Source organism: Rhodnius prolixus, unplaced genomic scaffold (genome assembly GCF_049639745.1).
Source record: "Rhodnius prolixus isolate KJV_2025 unplaced genomic scaffold, Rpr scaffold_1, whole genome shotgun sequence".
In the NCBI taxonomy this organism is placed as follows: Eukaryota; Metazoa; Arthropoda; class Insecta; order Hemiptera; family Reduviidae; genus Rhodnius; species Rhodnius prolixus.
This window is the reverse complement of record NW_027411581.1, coordinates 10,054,253-10,073,842: the sequence shown is the minus strand read 5'-3', so window position 1 is coordinate 10,073,842 and position 19,590 is coordinate 10,054,253. Positions and strand designations below refer to the sequence as shown.

Below are 19,590 nucleotides of genomic sequence, written 5' to 3'. Positions count from 1 at the left end.
ATTAGACCTCTCGTATAATATACAATTTAAAGTTCATTCTATTTAATACTTAATATTGGACTGTTTCCTCAAAGTGCAGCGTTAAATCCGTTATCTGTCAAATTTATATTAAAATAGTTTGTGTACGAAATAAATAATCAGATTGACTGAAGCAAGAAGACTGTGGTTGATGAGTCACAGGTCCTGAACAGAGACCTTGTAAAAAGTCCTACCTGCGCTCCAAAATAGACACCTGTTACCCGGTTCTCTGGTAAAGTTGGCCAGCTGTGCCTCTTCACTTCCCTTGTCCTGACATAGCGGATCTGCTCCTTCTTCTGTAAAACTGTAATCTTTTTATCGGCCACGTTATCTTTCACTTTTCTGATGAATCTATAATGTTCATAAATTATATTAATAATTTGTACACAAGTTAATCATTGATTAAGTGTATTAAATTTATTTTTCATTCTGTTTATCTGTATCTTGAATAAATAACTTTTTTTTTGCTGTTTCAAGATCTTCATAATTTTCTCTCGGACGCAACGATTTTTATCGTGAGTTTTCGTTACTTCTCTTCAACGTTTAAAGTGAGGGTTTCTAGGATTTGACTCCTTTTCCATAACGGACTCTTCTTCATGCCCAGATTCTTTGATGTTGTTTCCAGTGCTGATACCGAAGATTGGTTTCATTAATTTACCTGAATCTTTCCAAATCGCCAACACTATATCGGTGATTTCTGTCTTAAAAGTTATTTGAATAGACGATGTCTATTTGGTTATGGTTCCAGAGCCAATAATAAGTGACTTCAATGGAACTATATTTAAAATTTTGACTACTGGGTTTTTTGGTTGTTTTCCCTAGCGGGTAGAACAGCAATCACACAGATTTGTATTTTGATTTTGCGAAAAGAAATACACAGTAAGGTTCTTGGGTGTTTTCTAAAAATTGCTATTTGTTTGTATGTGAATTGGAATATTTTTATCATGAAATAGTCTACTAAAAATGACTTTTACTCAGTATGTATTTCTTTACACGTATATCTATTCTCTTTTATTAGTGACTCACTCCACGGAGACTGCATCCATTATCTCCGTATACTCCTTATCCAAAATCGTCTGCTGAAACTCCTTACCATCCTAGACTGTCATCCTAATCCACTCTGCCGCTACATAGCCTCCAACAGATTCTTCTATTCCCTACAGGTACAAAAGAATAAAACACATACTTCACTAACTTTCTACACAAACTGCCGGTTTTTCCGCTTTTTTCCTGCATTCTTTATCCTACATTTTATAACCTTTCTTGTTATCCTCACATGTTATGAAGGTTACAATGTTTTGTACTACATTGATACTGCGTATATTTATTTTTTGAAAATATTTATTGTGATAAAGATTTGTTCTATTCTATTTTATTCTTGTATTAATAAAATTTTCCAAATAATTCTGAGCGATTCAGCAACAGCTGAATATTTACAGTGACTAGGGTATTATTGTAGCCAATAACATTTTGTAGAAAAAAATAGATGAGTTCGAAGTATGAGAATGGCAGTTAGCAGAAGTCTTTTGATGGTTCACAGAAGAATGTTCATTCTTAAATAGTAATTTCATTGATACCATACTCTGGGAATCTGAATTTTTATGTATCCAATAAAAACTATAAATACATTCGGCAAAATTGGTGCCCAAAAAAAAAGTAAATAATATATTCTAAAAATATTTTTGCAGATCCATTCTGGCTAGCTTCAACAGAGTTAAGAGCGATAGATGTTCAATGTTTTAAGAATATCTGGTTGAAGTATGATAGGAGCCGCTAAAAGAGGTGAACGTCCTGAACGCCCTAATTAGGGAACCTTAGTAATAAACCAGATGAGCAGAGAGCTATTAATAGTGGGGTTCCAAGTTCACCGAGGGTATTTCAACACACAAATTGATTGAAATATCAGTTAGAAGAGATTAAAATGTTTTCTTTAGGTACGAATTCTTCAACCAACATTAATCAACAGTTAAACGTTTTTTGTTTCGGTAGAGGTTGAATGAATAAACATTTTGAAGTCTTAAATGGTTTTTTAAAAGGAAGTTTAACAAATGACTTGACTCAGCCATATTTACGTAATTTGAATATTTGTACTCACCATAGCATTAATTATTCTTCCCTTTTGAAACCAGAGATTTTACATTGATGTGTTCATATTTTTGCTTATTACTATCGCTCAATCAGATAATTAGCTAGGTAACCATAAAATTGTCCAAATAAAACTTAAGAAATTAGAAAAAATGAAAAAACTGAAAATAGCTTTTTTAATACAAATATAGAAACAACATTAATATTAATTCTCAGAGCTTCCACACTGTGAACCCATTTGGAATTCAGCAGCCTTCACTGTTTCTGGTTCTAATTTCAAAATGTGTTGGTTAAAAAAACGAAGATAATTAAAAACGTGAAATTTTTAAAAAGTTTCTTTATTATTTAAACAAAAATGATTTTGGATCTGTCAGTCTGAAAATTGAAATTAATCCTCTTGAGATGAGTTGGATATTCTGGGTGTAGACAAAATTGCCAAAGCCTCATAACATTATCAATAAAAAACTATCAAAGACAAAAACCAAAAGTTTTATATTTATAATTTGTTTTTTATTAATACTACCTAATATAATTGGTTATTTAAGTAACGTTCTATGTAAACGTTTTTACTACCAACGTTGGTAACCTTACAGATAAATTACTATGTTTTAATTTACAAAGATAAATACATATATCTATAGACAGTTTTACTACCTTTTAGTTCATTGTTCATTCATAACAGTGCTCTACTGACAATTCTATTTCATTTACATTGTCTATTTCAAAAATATATAGGAATTATTCAAGGGTTAGGACGGGTCAGGTAGATTTTACATTCTACATTACAAAAGAATTAGAAGTCGTGAACATAACACAAAAGCGAAGGGTCTTCGACATTGTTAAGGTCACAATTTTCTGGTTTTTTGTTTTCAGTAAAGCTCCGAAGGTTTTCTTAATCACGAACGGTTGTTGGGCGAATAAATTGTGAATTCGAAATTTCCATTTAAAACGCACCAATCGCTAATAACATTTTAGGAAAGCGGAATTTCGAAAAAAACCCAAGAAGCAAACTATATGTTTTTTCGGTCTACTTTTCAAATTTTTTACCCCCGATGCTGTATCTTCATTTTTGGCGGAGTTACGGCTAAAAACCTGTTTAGGGTTTCATAAGGACTACTGGTTTTGACAATGATTATGAAAACTTCATAAAAAAACTGTGAAAAATGACGTTAATCCCCTTTTGATATCTCTAATATTAGTCGAGATATTTAAGATCAAAGTTACAATTTTATCTATTCGTGAACGGTTTTCAATATTAATTTTCCACCAGAAATACACGTTTTGGGAGGTCCTCTGACTGCAAAAAATGTTATTAGTGACGCAAAGAACAAAAATAATAATAATTGAAGATTTTTAAAACATGTAGTGTAATGTAATGGTTGTGGGAGAATCAGGGTATAAATTTGTTTTATCATCAAATAAAAGCAATCATCACATCATTTTAATGCACCCAGTATGCAAGACTTCTTGACCTATGATTACGGTAAGAATATCTTACCAAGGATGGACGGGTGTAGATCTAGTGGTCAAGAGCGTAGCTTTGTAAGTGGAAGATCCCCAGTTCGAATCCCGCGTATGCAGTCATTCTTATTACTTAAATAATCATAATACTTTTTTTAATAATGTGTAGTCATACATAAAATAATCTATTTGAACGCACCTAAAATGGAGGCCAATCTTGGAGAACTGTTATAGAATTTTATAAATGATTACTTCCGGAAAGCCCTTTTAGCTCAAGGAGTAATACTGTAGCTGTTGAAAAGGAGTGCAGCATAGTGCACCATTGCACAACATTGTAACCGAAGGTGACGGTTACTGGCGGCTTAAGATAAAGGGAGTATACTCCCTCCGTTGAAGACAGGTTGAACGACCTTGACTTCTTGCGCCGTCGTCATAACAACAACATCAGTATTCTCCAAACCCTCTTACCCTACCTCATTATCTCTGAAATATCATTCTTTTTTCTCACTCATTGTTACTGTTGTCTCCCTCACACTTCTACTTATTTTTGGGGCTGTGGGAGGCCTCCCTCCTCACCAATTTTACTTGACCATTCACGGCACCAGAATAAAAAAAAAAAAACCTAATGAAACTTGGAGTCTCAAAATGAACACGAAATGGTGGAGGCCCTGTTCTGCTTGGATGTAGTTGTCAAGATAATTATCTTTTGATTGACTTTCGTGCCTCACTTTTCTTGCAGCATCACATTATTGAAGAAAGATTTGTTCTTTTCTTAATGATTAAGATGAAATTATAAGTAATCTGTGTAATTAAATCAAAATCTGGAGGTTTTTGAAACAGGCTAACGAGTTTCTTTTAATGTTTCTCCCACAACTTTTCATTCCGTTTTAAGCCTCTTAACTAATTATGAGGTTATTTTTTTGTTTTTGTGTTTTAGTTGTCCAGAAAGAATGGTTCCTCCTGTTGTCGATTTCATCTTTTATTATTGTAATCTTGAAGAGTTCCGAATGCCCATTCTTCATCAAAGGTTGATTAAATAGTTTTCTGTAGACAATTTGACTCCTACTAAATTCCCGATTCACACCATACTTACTGACTAAATGAATGACTCACCTGATGTTCAGCGTGTTATTTAAAATTTCTTCTTTAAATGTTGCTACTACCACCAAGATCTGCACCAGCGACGGCTCCAGGCGGGCTCTCGCCCAGACCCTTCTGCGCTCATCGCCGCAGCCCTCTTACTCATCAAGACATAATGATGATATAGTAATAAACTTTGTAATTAACAATACTGCAGTCAAGACTACAGTTATTTAAACTTTTTTTTATAGAGAAAGGGAGACCTCTTTTTTAAAACAATTTTTTTTGAACTCAGGGGGCTTCAAAACTGTATTTCTATTGTAAATTCCAAATAGGAAATTTGACACAGTTCGAAATATTGCTACATACTTAGAAATAATAATACGAAAACTTTTACCGCAATATGAAAGTTTCAAAATAGAAAAATTTTGCTGATGCTATTTTTTGTAAACAAAATTTGAAAGTAAATGCTGAGTGATTTACTATCAAAAATCTTATTTTCCTTGTAAGTTAAGAATCTTTTTTCAGCTTTACGAAGATATAATACGATTTCGTTAATAATATGAACAAATCGAAAGATGGTGGTTTTGAAGGCTACTACTATTTCTTTGTATTGCTTCCACAAATATTGATTTTTCCATCGCTCAACTGCTGAATTCTGCCCAAACTGCAAGTGTAACATGCATCGAATTAAATATTAACTAATAAAACATTACTTCCGAATAAGATATTATTTGTAATATTGTTCTAATGACTAGAATTTAACCATTGGCGTGCACATAATTGCGTCTAGCAGTTGCACTTGACCGTGGAATGTTAGTGCATGAAGCGAGACGATTGCAGCAAGGTCGGTTGTTGAGTAATGAACTTCCCAACACAGGCTGGACGATGACGCGCCAGTTAATTTCTATTCTTGATCCAAAGCTATCGTCTCTCTCTTGCCATCTTTGTTCCAGTCAAATTGATGACTGTTTTTTTTTATTTCAATCATCGTATTTACTGTAAACTACAATCAAACTACATTGTTTACTTATAGTTAGTGCTTAATTTCCATTTAATACTCGGTAATAATAACTCGAGATAATGTTTCATGAACGTCAGCTATTTAACAGCTATCTAGTCCACTCTTTGTTTTAATATTTCCCCTCTGTTTCTACGTTTAATGTACTTCTTGCGTGGTTGATTCTTCGAGTATATTAGATTATTTAAAAAAAAGAGAATATGTTTAAAACATTGGTGTGGGTGAGCAGAGTTCATTTAAATATTAGGTACAGTTATTATTAGTAACATATAATTTACTATTTACCATAAACAACAAAACCTGATGAATATTCATTTTATAATAATCGATTCGAGTAGTATTTTGACAGCTTTTGTTTACTTTCAAATCTTTTATCTTAAAAACTTTTATTGAATTATTTTTTTTTTTTCTTCACTAAATTGCACGTCACCATCTTCTTTAGCCATTAGAGGAGTTCATTGCTTTCACAGATCTTCGCTTTCATTGAGGGAAGAAGAAATTTGTGTTTACTTAGTTACGGGAAGCATTTAATTCGAAACATCTACAAGTATTAGAGCTACTATTGGATACAGCTCGCAGATATTTAGTGAAACTGCCATTTTGGGGGTAATATTCACCTAGCCTTTCGGTTACCTCCAATTAAATATATTTTTCGCCGGTTGTTCCTTTATTGGAGCAACAATTGATGTTGAATTTCTTACTGTAATCAGATTCCTACTCTTTGAGAGCTGTAGCTTGACCACAGTGCGGTACAAATCTCTATCGCAGCTGCACCTTTAGTCCTGTTCTATGTCGAAGATCTCTTAGCCGTGACATCCGTTTCTTTCTTACTTCTCTTCTTTTTTCAACATTTCTTCGACAGTTTAAACCAAACTGAATCATTCGACACAATACACAAGATTTTTATTGAGCAACATTCTAACTAGATGCTTTTTAAGTATACATTGATTCCAACCTTTCAAATAAATGATCTTGAAAGTCAAAATTTTCGTACCCTAATATTGCCTGGATCAGTTAACTTCTTTACCATTAGTAAAGAAACCTTCTTTATTGATAAAAAGAACCTGAAACTGCAGGCAATTTAATCTACTTTTCTAGATTCTAGTATTAATACAATCAACTACCTAAATAATTATAATCTTGAGATTTTTTAAACAAAATTTAGCCTTTTTATTTAAAAAATTTGGTTTTAATAATTAATTACTTGCGTTTCTTACCAACATTGTCAGTCAATTTGTACCTTTTCGTTTCCGTTCCAATTTAAGTTTTATTTCTGTCTTTTATTCTGTTTTTTTCAGACCAGTTACACTTCTTTTAAAGCAAATTCAACTGTTCCTATTAATTAAATATTTCTTTGTTAATTATATGGACAAAAGTTTAAAAGAGATGGAACAAAAGATTTTAACTTGATTGAACTTCTATCGTTCTGATAGTTCTCTGAAGCAACAACATTGGATCCCACGACCATTGTGTGCATTCAGTTATTCACAATAATATGATGTTGGTTATTTGTAAAGAAAAGAAATGTAATTCAGAGAGGAGGAGATTTATGCCAAAACAAAGGCCGGCTAAGTATCGTGCGATAAATATTAGGCTGCATTGTCCTAGATGAACGGGTCTTGATTTTGTACCAGGCATTGTGCTTGGTGGTATCAGGCAGGATTCGCGAGTTAATAAAAATAGATTGTGTTTACGTCTAAGGTCGGGGATTCAACGGTGCTTGGATAACTCAATCCAAGGCTAGCAAGTCTTCACTTTGCGAACATTGTCTTGACAAAACCGTTGTGGACTCAAAATATGAGTCCTCAGCTACGTTATTGTTATTGAGAAAAATAATTTTAATAAATAATAAGTTTAATGAACTCAGGAGGATGTACATATGTCAGAAACAGGATGTACAAGAAGAATTATAAAAGAAATTGAATAATATTACCGGAAATTGTTATAACATTTGCCCTCTCTCAGTGACTCTCTCAATCGAAATAATTCAAGCTAAAACATTGGTTAACTTTACTTAATTAAAAAAGTTACGAGTTTTTTTAATAATAATAATGAATGTTTCTTATTTATTACGTACGCTCTAGTCGAATTAAACATTATCTCTCTAGAAGGTACATGCTGAACGTGCTTTCCAAAATTTACTAATCATTTGAATTTAATTTTTTTTCTACCCTAAAAATGTAACTTGGCATCTTTTCCAAATCATAGATTCAAAGTTACCTGCTCAGGTAAAACGGAGCGTACTTTGTCTAGAACATGTACGTGAGGTCTGAAAAATCTATTGTATTCGAAGTACGTTTCCGTTATATTTTAAACCAACCCCCCGGTTCGTGAAATTGCTATTGTATGGCGAGAAAGGGACAGTTCGCCCTTTTGAAATAGTGTTTGGCTATTTCGGATCTGAGAAGGTTTGTCTGAAAGTAAGTTAATTTCTTTTCTTACAAATATAGCACCAAATTATTTTATATTCCACACAGGTTTTGTTTAAAAAACTCTTCTGTAGGACAGTTGTCTAAGAAGGGCTGTTGGTATTTAGTTCTGGTGATTGTGGAAGTTGAAGAAGTATATCTTTCTGATGGTGGCTAGGAGAAGTCTACTCCAGCACCCTGGAAAGAAGGATCCCATGTTCAGTTGGGGAAAGTAGTCCTGGGGTGAGAGGGCATCAGGAGGAGGAATCCGCAGGATTTAATATTTAGGAGTTTAGGAGAAATGACAGATATCGACAAGGAAACAACGTATTTTTTTAAAAAGACCTTTCAAAGGGCATTTGATAGCATCCGACTAGAGTATGTTCTTAGGGTAGTGAAAAGAAAGGGAGTGCATAATTCTGTAGGATAGGAATAAAAAGTGAAACTATGCTAGAAATCGCTTATATTAAAAAATAGAAACTACCAGGATCTCCAAAACAACCGGAGACTTATTCAGAAAGAATAAGACAACGATAAAGTAATTGAGGAAAAGATTAAAATCTTGCGAATCGGAAGAAGTACGGTCTATGCATTGCAGAATGGTGTGATGGAAACGGATAACTAATTGAGAGAAATCACTACGATCTGAAAGAATCGTAGAGCACAGAAATCGTTCTAGAAATGAACTTTTCTTTAAAAGCTTTACTCTCTGTAAGGTAATGGGTATAAAATTACAAATAAATACCAGAATGGTCTTGAGAGAAATAATAATAAAATCCTTGATAATTTGAATTTGGATCCAACTGCACAAAAGATTGTCGAAGAGGTAATGGTTCAGCCATACTACCTGTAGTAGCTGTAAATAAATCAGCCAAGAGGACTTGCATAGGGAAAGAGAGATCTTGTGGATGGCCAAGAAGTTCTTGGCAGAAGAACTTACGCTGCGCTTCTTCATGAAGATGTTGGATTGGCAGCGACGACAGGAACTTGTTTCAGACGAGGTATTGCACAAAGCTGGAAAAGAGGTTTCACTGCATAAGAAGTGGAAGAGGAGCTGATCTAGTTTTAGCAAGCAACTGAAATTGAAAGCAATGACAAAAATTACGTAAGTTCCTTGAACTACTTTTTACAGAGCATTCTTTTTAAACCACATATTCTACTAAAAAGAAAACCCTTAGAACTTCCTAAATACATAAATCAAGAAAATTTATTTTCAAGTTGTTCAAAAATCATTATTTTATGGCCTCATTTCTAAAAAAATATATCGGCCTCTCTAACACTAGGACATCAACAATATTGAGTCACCCGTGGCTAATAGTAAAATCTCCAAGGTCGGCCGGTAGAGAGTGTACGCGAGTGGGCGCTGCGAGACTCAAAACATGTCTTCTCTGTAATCAGTTTCCATGGCAATCTGTAACAAGTTCTATTCATCTCTTTCTCTGATCCAAGGAGAAAACCCTACAGTTCTTCAAGGTGGTTACCATGTCGTCTGGAGGACGCAGACTGGCTAGCGGATCTTCTCAAGAGAATTCTCTTTAGCATAGTTAATGGAAGGAGAAAGTTGGCTTGATTCACAACCTGAATATCCCATTCAAACAACTGTTGGTGTTTATTCATTGATAGAATTAAAAGAAAATTACTATTTCTTCAATAATTGGTTAATGCATGAAGATATTAGAAAAGCGAGGCTAACTCTTAGCTGGAGCGCTGGACTTATAAGGTGAACAGTCTCAGGTTCGAGATTGAGCTGTTCTTCTGGGAGCCTCTGCAGCACCATCAGTAAGAACAGAGTTTTCCGCAACTTGTAAGAGAAACAGTTCCTGTGGCTGATAGTTGTTTGAGAAGGTATCAGCCACCAAAAAATGTTGTTTGCTTGTTTCTTCTTGTAATCTGCAATGGTTTATGCAGTTTTTCTTTTCACTTACTGCGTTATTTTTTATTTTTCTAATTTAAAAATTAAATTAGAATTAAGAGGTTGTATTTTTTAATTTTGTTTTTCTTTCAAAGTAGAAATCTCGTAGCTAAAATGATTGGCCTTCATGCCCGCAGAATAGGGAGCTTAAACGAAATCGTTCGATCCACTTTCGGAGTAATCACATCAGAAAATCTGTTTTTGATTGATGGATTTCCATTACCATGATTACTTCTATTACCTTACTCTTTCGAGTGATCGTTAACCAAAACGGAATAAGCAATAACGAACAAGTTTGAATTTGAAATAACTGAAAGTAACGTAAAACAAAATTCATTTTAGTATTTTGAAAAAAATTATCAGATTTCTTTTCTTTCAATGTGTTTCTTAACTTTTCTCTGACATTTTTATTTTAAATTCAATTAACGAAATACTATTTAGCTCAACGTTAAGTGCGATATCCTGCAAAATTGTTTTTTTTTCTAAATTAACGCTGAATATATTTTATAAAATCCTAGTAGATAAGTTCTGGAACCGAGATCCTGATTTAATAAGTTTATACGATCCTTTTATTTGAACAGTTAAGAGAAGGAAGTTGTATTTCTTCAATTGCCGCCATACAAAAAGAATATAAGGGAAGTGTTTATGACGTAATATTATCATGGTCGTAAGATCTGTGTCCCACATGTAATGATCGTTATTTTGATGAGCCCAAGAAATGAATACAGAACTCGTTGTTCTAATTCTCACCATGCAGTATGTAGTTCTTTTCTCTCTCTCTTTCTTTCTTTTGCGCTTCAGGGACACATGTCTTTCTTTGTTGACCTTCCCCATTTTTAAAACCTTTTCTACGCATCACGAATTAATCCTACGATTAGTGTTACAATAGGAGTACACATGTTGAATACTTGAGACGAATCACTGCACCGTTATCATACTTGTATATTAATCTGATTCAATTGATAGTGCAGCTTTAACTGTCCCTGATTTACTCAGGTCCTAAGCTGAGTTTACACTTCCAATTGTTATTGTTACTTCGAGTTCATGGTCCTCTTTATGTCTCTACACTAAAACACTCAATTATTCTTGTGTGTTGTATGTATTAAAACCATGATCTTATAACAAGTTTTAATTTAAAAAAGAAAAAAAAGTTGAATACATTTCTTCTCTCTTACTGTTGAAAGGGAAAACAGTTCAATCGTGTCTATGTATATTTTCCAACCAATAACATATGCTTGAGCACGAGACAGTCTTATTTCCAAAATGAAACATTTTGAAATCTGCATAAAATTTGTTGTTATTCTCCTCTAAAACTGATTAGCTTTTATTTCGTTCTCCAAAAAAAAAGGGGTTCCCACTTTGATGCTAGTATTTTCCCAAATAGTGTATCTTCTAGAGGTTTCTGGGGAGGGGGGAAAGGACAAAATGTGATTAATAATGAAGTTTATTTCCTCTTGTGACCAACTTAAAAACTTAAAAAATTTGAGAATTCAGCAATGCTTCCAGTTTTTATTTGATACTTTGTACGAGGGTCGATTGCAAAAGTCCGTGCAAAGTCAGAGAGATAGCACTACTGGCGCGTATCGAGGTTATGTTTAGTTAGTAGCATCTCTTGGAAGAACACACACCAAGTTTCAGCCAGATCGGTCTATTTCTTTGTGTTTGGCATTCGTTTGAATCGAGGAAGTCGAGTGATTTTCAAAAAATGGACGAAAAAGAATTTCGTGTGTTGATTAAACACTACTTTATGAAAGGCAAAACGCCTCAGGAGACTAAAGAGAAGCTTGATAAACATTATGGTGACTCTGCACCTTCGATTAGAACAGTTTATAAGTGAGTTCCAAATTTTCGGAGTGGCCATATGGGCACAAGTGACGCTGAACGTTCTGGACGCCCTGTTGAGGTTACTACTCCAGAAATCATTGATAAAATCCATGATATGGTGATGGATGACAGAAGAGTGAAGGTGCGTGAGATTGTTAGTGCTGAGGGCAACTCGAATGAACGGGTACATAATATTTTGCATCAACATTTGGACATGACAAAGCTATCCGCAAGATGGGTGCCGCGATTGCTCACGCTTGACCAAAAACGAAATCGTGTGAAGTGTTGCAAGGACGGTTTGCAGCTGTTCCAGAAGAATCCGCAGGACTTTAAGCGTCGTTTCGTCACTGTGGATGAAACATGGATACATCACTACACTCCTGAGACCAAAGAACAATCTAAACAATGGGTTACCAAGGGGGAATCTGCGCCAAAAAAGGCGAAGACCGTTCCTTTGGCCGGAAAGATTATGGCGACTGTCTTTTGGGATTCGCAAGGAATAATCCTCATCGACTATCTGGAAAAGGGTAAAACTATTACAGGTGCATATTATTCATCGTTATTAGACCGTTTGAAAACCGAGCTGCAAAAAAAAACGCCCACGATTGGCCCACAAAAAAGTCCTTTTCCATCACGACAACGCACCAGCTCACACCTCAGCAGTTGTGGTCGCAAAATTAATGGAAATAGGGTTCCAACTCGTTACATATCCCCCCTATTCTCCAGACTTGGCTCCCTCGGACTACTATTTGTTCCCCAATATGAAGAAATGGCTGGCGGGAAAAAGATTTTATTCAAACGAGGAGGTGATTGCAGAAACGAATGGCTATTTTTCAGACTTGGACAAATACTATTATTCGGAAGGGATCAACAAACTAGAGCAGCGTTGGACGAAGTGTATAAGCCTAAAAGGAGACTATGTTGAAAAATAAAAAAGGTTTACCCCAAAAAATTAAGTAGTTTTTATTTTTGCACGGACTTTTCAAACGACCCTCGTATGAGAAGGAAATGTAAAAATGATCTGCTGCAGTGTTCCTGTACAATAAGGGGTATACTTAAATTTGAAGTTCACTAAGAATCCCTCAATCAATCAATTTTCCTACTTAAAAGTTTCAAAGAAAATTGATCTGTATTATTTTAAGGTAGGCAAATAACCAATAAAGAAAAATATGAGTAATTTTGGGTAGTCATTAAGTTATTTTTTACGAGGTAATCAGTTTTAAAACACAACTCATATATTCTGATTATTCCCTAAAATATTTTTTTTTGTTTGTTTCGTGCAACTTTAAAACATGAATTAGCTGTTAGAATTTGAGAGTACTTCCAATTATTTCTTTACCACACATAAAAGATGGTAATGAGGATTTAAATTTTCTACCACTCATTTTTGTCGAGACCCGCACCATCTAATTTCTATTTGTTTATACTGATTACATTAAGTTTCACATCAAGAAAGAAATTATGGTACAAATATACTAAGTTTATTCACTTTGAATACAAATGAGCCCCATAATTGTGACCAGTTCTGTCCCAGATGAAGAAAAGCAAGTTTTCTTTTCTTTTTTATTTTTCCTTAAACGGGGTAAAATTGACCGAATAATTATTAGAATTGAATATTAAACTCTAATAAATAAGTTCCCACATCTTATTTAATATTAACTATTAATAAATATCTTGTTTTAAAAATAGTTTATTTAAATACAGCACAGCTGCTTGTTCTTCTTCTGAAGGTGGCTTGTAAGGCAGTGTCACCTGTAATATAGATTTTATTCCACTTTATATGTTCACCTGTCAGCCTGTATAATAATTTTCTATTACTTTAGTATGTTATACATTGTCCTATACTTCTTGAACACGCGTCTCTTTTATTGAATAATAATACTTAGCTAGTTAGTTAAGGAGAATGACCAACACGTGGTGACTAACAGGCATCTCTCTCCAACACTCTGGTGAGTTACGATTTCCCCTTGTGATTTTCTGAAAACTCTGGAATTTAAGGGCTCTCATTTAGTTCACTTACCAAAAAATAAAAAAGCGCAGAACACTCAGTTATGGCACTTTAATTTAATGGGAAGCCCATTTATATCCCCTTTCTGTGAATCTGTCCCATAGCCACTTTTTAAGATAAGAATTTCTTCCCAAAATTGATGGATATTGTAGTTAATACACCAGGGTTACCATTTTTCAAGAAAAGCGCTGGGAAATGCATAATTATTTCAGATAATTCCCTCTGTCCAACACTCCATTTTCTTCAAATTCGAACTTTGAGCAACCCATCTTCAAGAACTTTTACTAATTGAAAGGACTATTTATCAAATACTAATTGCACTTTAGAATGATGCTTAGCCTACCTCCAGCGACAAGAAATGCCATAAAGTGATTTTATGTGGGAAACATATATTTCAAAATAAGTTTTAGATCTGCATGCAGTTAGAATGAGTTGCCAAGATTAAGGAAATCGTTTCGTGAAAAAGAAAACTTGTAAATCCCATGGCTTTCCTTTGCCCTTGCCTTCAAATTTGCAATAAGATCCTTCTAAGACCTTCTCCATCTGGCCTTAGAACTTGAAGGCATTCTAATTCTGGCAACGGGTACGTCTGTGAGCTAATATCTAATCCTAAAGTTTATTTGTAAAAATCATTTACACTGTTTCATATTATCTTCAGAAGATGACAGGCTATGGACTTTCGAAACTTCCGGAAAGTAAAAATCAACTAAGAGAATAGTTTTTCGTGTCTATTTGCACCAATAATACGATTGATTACCAAAAATTTAAAGTCCAACGTCCAACTTCTACTTGTATCTTGCATTTTTTTCCATCTGTGTATTTCATCTTATCATTTCTTCATCATGAGCATCTTAATTGCTTTGGCTGATCCTTGTTATCTTGATCCTTGCTATTAAGATAAATGTCCTGGTAACTAAGAAATTTGCTGTTTAACTCGCAGTAGATAACGGTAAACTGTAACGGCAAGTGTTTCTTTAATGGACCCATCAGTTTTTCTCTACTAATATTACCCAAAAAATACTGTTCACCAGTATTGGTGAACAGTTTGGTGGAAAAGAAAAACTTTGAAGTCTAAAGCTGGTTTGATTCGTTTCTTTTTGGTTAAAGACTAGTTGTTACATTGTTTACCACGGTTACAATTAAGTGTTTGTTTATGTTCCCGTTATCTAAAACTACCTGACAGAACAGTTTCCCAACTGGTACTTACCAATTACCACTTTTTCCCCAGATAGTTATACAAGACTGTTAATTGTTTTCTCTGACTCGCAACAGTACCGCTGACAATGTCTTTTACCTTTACTTCCAGGTAATCTTTATAATCATATATATTTTTCTAATTATCTACAGAATCGTTCATTCCATCTACAATCATGTAGATTTCACTACAGTATGTACATCTAGCTCACTTGGTCTATTTACTCTGTGGTCCTCCATTAGAAAGTGATCTTCTAGTTTCTTATTTGTATTTTTCTACATTGCCATTTTTACCATCGTCCTAGTACTTTTGTCCTAATTACTTTATCTGATATCGATGTTGGAAATCCAGGTGCTCATTGGTAGTTTTCACTTCACAATAGTTTTTCTGTGAGAAAACAATTTAGACGTGAAACCTCATGAAGACTTTCTCTTCCTCCAATTTTATCTCTTGAAATTGACATTTTCTTCCACATGGCGCACTTAACTACGATGCAATAAACAAAAAAGAAAAGTCGTTTAAGTACCCAAATTACGGCGAAGAGTAAAGTTCCCAACGTGAAAAGTTTCGCCAGTTCTTCAAAATACAAGGCACCCATTTCTTTTTTCAGGTTTTCCGCCTTTCAAATGCACAATTTGCTTTGAGGGTAACGTTCTCTTTCACAGCGATCTTTGGTAGCATTTAAAGCATCGTCATCCATTATCGTATAACTACTGATACGTGAGCTATCTATCTGCAAAGTTAAAAATCTTCAGCCTGTAATTTCTGGAACCAGTGGTTTCACTGTGTATTTTCGCCCTCATAAAAGAAAATCATCTTTTGATTCCAAAATAATGGGAAAACAATAAAGGTAAGGCGATTAACAATGACCCTTTCTTAAAAAGCAAAATGTTTTCTGCAAGATCCGTTTTCTGTCACCTCCGTTTTTGATAAATTCAGAAAAAAGCTTTTCAGTAACTTGCACGTGCCAGTAACCCGCAGAACTTTCAACCCTCGTTACTCATTTTTTTTTAATACATTCACTTGTATTATAAGTGGACAATGGTCATTTTTTTTAGTTAAATTGTAAACGTTTACACTGCATTAAGGGGCACCAAGTTAAATATACATAAGGGTCATTGTATTATATACATATACATATACATCTTGTAAAGAGAGACCGCTTGTTGATAAAGGGCTTGTGTTCATTAAGGAGCTCGCTCGTGGCCTTACCATCGGCAACTGGGCGTGACCCTGCCGCCCAACGCTGTTCTTATACCAGCATCTGATCTTGGTATTGAAACTTATCTTGGGTACCTCAACAGCTTAGTACTGAGCACTTCTTTGTACTTAACTTCTACAACAGCAGCTTGTAGTTCTGTTTTGATTTTATTCATTCATATGTTGAAGTCTATCCTAGATAATACTTAATTTATTATTTTATCGCCCAATGTAAGTGAAATGTTTTTATCATTAATAAACTCGGTGTTTTTCAACTTATTTTTTTATAACTTGAGTTTGCACCTGATTGCTGATAATAACGATAATCCTTAATATTTCATTAGAAACCATATTTTTCACTAGGGGAATCAACAGCCGAGATATTATTATTGCCTGAAGCTGGTAAGTTCTGTGCTCTGCCGGCGGCTCACAGTGTTCTCTCTTTAGGGAAAACTCCTAGGAAGAGAAAATCTAAGGCGTTCAATTGACCTCGAATCCGAAACTTCTGGCAGCAAGAAACCTAAACAATTTGCTTGAAAAATCAAACTAAGATAAGATGTTTTTGACTTTTGAAGTCGATAATGGGATTTAGTAGTTACAAAAATTTTTAATTTGCAACGCTTTCAAGTTTCAAAATGTTCTCAAAATCTCAGCAATGTTTACTATTGAAGATGTAACATATTTATAAAAATGAAAATAACGTTTTTATTGGAACTAGGCGTGGCCTAGGACAGTAAATTGGTAGGTCTCAAATACAAATAAATTACGGAAAATTTAGGTTTTAAGAAAAAGGAAAACAGAGACGAAAATTTGAACTATATCATTCGTTTAGGAGTGTATTGTTTTTTTGAATTCTGTGAGTTGTAACTAAATTGGGGCAAATAAAAGCACTTGAACGTGGGCATATCTGAAGAATTGAAGTGGGGAGACCAACTGTTTGAGAAGGACTGCTTAATAAGGTCGTTACTATCTTTTTTTATTAGATATTATTATTGTTATTATATTTCATTTGCGTCTAAAGATATAAATAAGTAGATTCATGCATTCATTTAGAATTTTGTTTTTTAGTGGTGTAGAAAATTGTAAATTTATTATATTTAATATGAAATTTTGATTACGTTTAGATGACTCATCTTTTTCATCTTATATCGGTGTTTCACAAAGGTGGACATCCATCCTAAATCAGTCCAAATCGTTTGTCTCGCTACTTCTAATAACGTCCGTCTTCGTATTTTGTAACTATAATTCCTATTTTAATATTTGAATTTTTATTTGGTACTATGAACTCCTGAATTTAACTAATTAGCAAATGGGTTTTCTGAATTAGGCACAGTTAACGCTTGGTTATATTTTTTTTAGATTGTAAACTCTTCTCAGGTAAAATCTTTATCCGTGATAAGCTGATCCTTTAGTGCGAAGATCGTCATTAAGTTTGACGGCGATTATCGAATCTAGCACCTTGATAGCCTTTATTATCTAACAAAAAAGAGAGTTAAGTTATCTTCAAGAACATTGACGATCTTTTTAATGTTTGACAGGAATGTAATGCATAAATCCGAACGTTTGATCAACTTATTGCACAATTATAGCAACTCTGCATATGAGTAAAGTTTTGATTCAATTCCTTTAATGAGATATACATTCAAAGTAAATAACAATAAATTTATCTATAAATTGTTTATTCAAAAAGTATAGATAAGATAAGCTACCATAAAATTTTATTCGTATTAATCGTTATATAGATGTTATCGAGATTGTAGTAATCTTTTACAATATTTATTTGAAATCTTCCATGATTTTATTTTTTAATATGACAATACGATTTATAATAAATTGAAAGATAACATTATGAAAGCATCAGATAAATACTATAGTTGTAGTTTTATACGAGTTAAGGTTTTCTTGGCCAGAGCTAGTAGAGATGATAGACCAGGATGTAGAAAGAAGTGATAGAAGATTGCGGCGAGATCACGTTTTCCTTATGTTAAAAGGTAATTTCACCAACGATGGCTCGTGTTTTACATTAGCTTGGATCTTATACACTTTTGTCTACTAAAAGACACGGCTCCGAACAATAATAACGGTCAGCGGCCATTATTAAATAACATCCGCGCATCTTTCTTCTTAATATCATCTTCCGTCTTTGAACATCTGCGGATATTTTATCAATTTTATTTTTTATTTAATGTTTTGTGTGTTACATCTTTATAATTTTTGTTTAGTGTACACATTGACAGTTTAATAGCGCAGTCAAGATGTTGCCATTACCTTTTAGCAACACAATCATAATTCTTTTAAATATATTGAAGAAAGAAAAAGACCATTAACTCTTTTTCGTATTTTTTGCTCCCTGAAAACGAATTCTATAACGTGATCGTGTTGTTTTCAATTATATTCAGATAGAAGCTACCACAGTCTATTCTGCTTGCTGTGTGGTCTAGATTATGTCACCTGATTAAATTTTTTTATTAGATTTGAAATTTACAACTGTAAATTTGCTGATAAAACAGACTAGAGTAGAGGAATCGCCGTCTTAAGCTGGATTAATAGATTGTGATGTCCAGATATATGAGAAGTCCTTGATAAATGGGCTCAGTATGATCATCATAAACATAATATGGAACATTAGTTATTCGGCGAAATGTTTTTGACTGTAATGATTAGAGATTGTAGATATTGAAAGCTCAAATCGGCTTCAGTTGGGCATTGTACGTCTATTTTGTTTGGCAGTGTTAATAAAATCCGTCAAATAGACGAGCTAGTTAGCGGAAACCTTTTTTAAGGTCTTGTGGTTTGTGTTTTGTGTGCAAACTACATGTTAATCGTCTGTCTCTAGATGTTTGAAAATGTCAGTGGAAGGAAGAATAGTCTGCTTTAGTTAACTTAAGGGCAAATAGTAAATCTAAAATTTACATCCTGACGTTCATGATTTTTGTACTTTATTTCCCATGTTCCACAAGTTTAAAACCCATTTTTTCCCAGTGTTCCATTTTTGTAACGTGAATTTTTTCTGTAAAACTAGCAGGTCTGAGCATGCTCTGAGCGTGCGATCATGTTCTGGTTTGTTTTTGGAAGCCTTTAGGATTGGGGACAGTGTAGTGTGCAGAAGAGATCATTGTACTTTTGGTTTTTAGCGAGATAAGTGCGGATTATTAAACCTCATTTTTGTTGCCCGTTATGTCTGAAAGAAGGTAAGACAATTTAACTATTTAACATTTTATTTCTTTTATTATTTTATTTCTTTTTATTCAATTATAGTTTAATAATTTGAATAGAAAGTGTTTGAATCAATTTAAACTTATTTTCAATTTTTTATGGCTACATAAATACGAATGTTCCAATTCTGGAACACTAGGCTCTAATGTCACTTTTGTTTCT

General features: G+C 33.8%; 1 protein-coding gene across 6 annotated transcripts in view; it reads left to right on the top strand.

Annotated features, from left to right (window-relative positions):
* Nucleotides 1–19,590, top strand: part of sick (sickie) — a 353,303-nt gene that overhangs the window by 306,405 nt on the left and 27,308 nt on the right. The window lies entirely within an intron of this gene.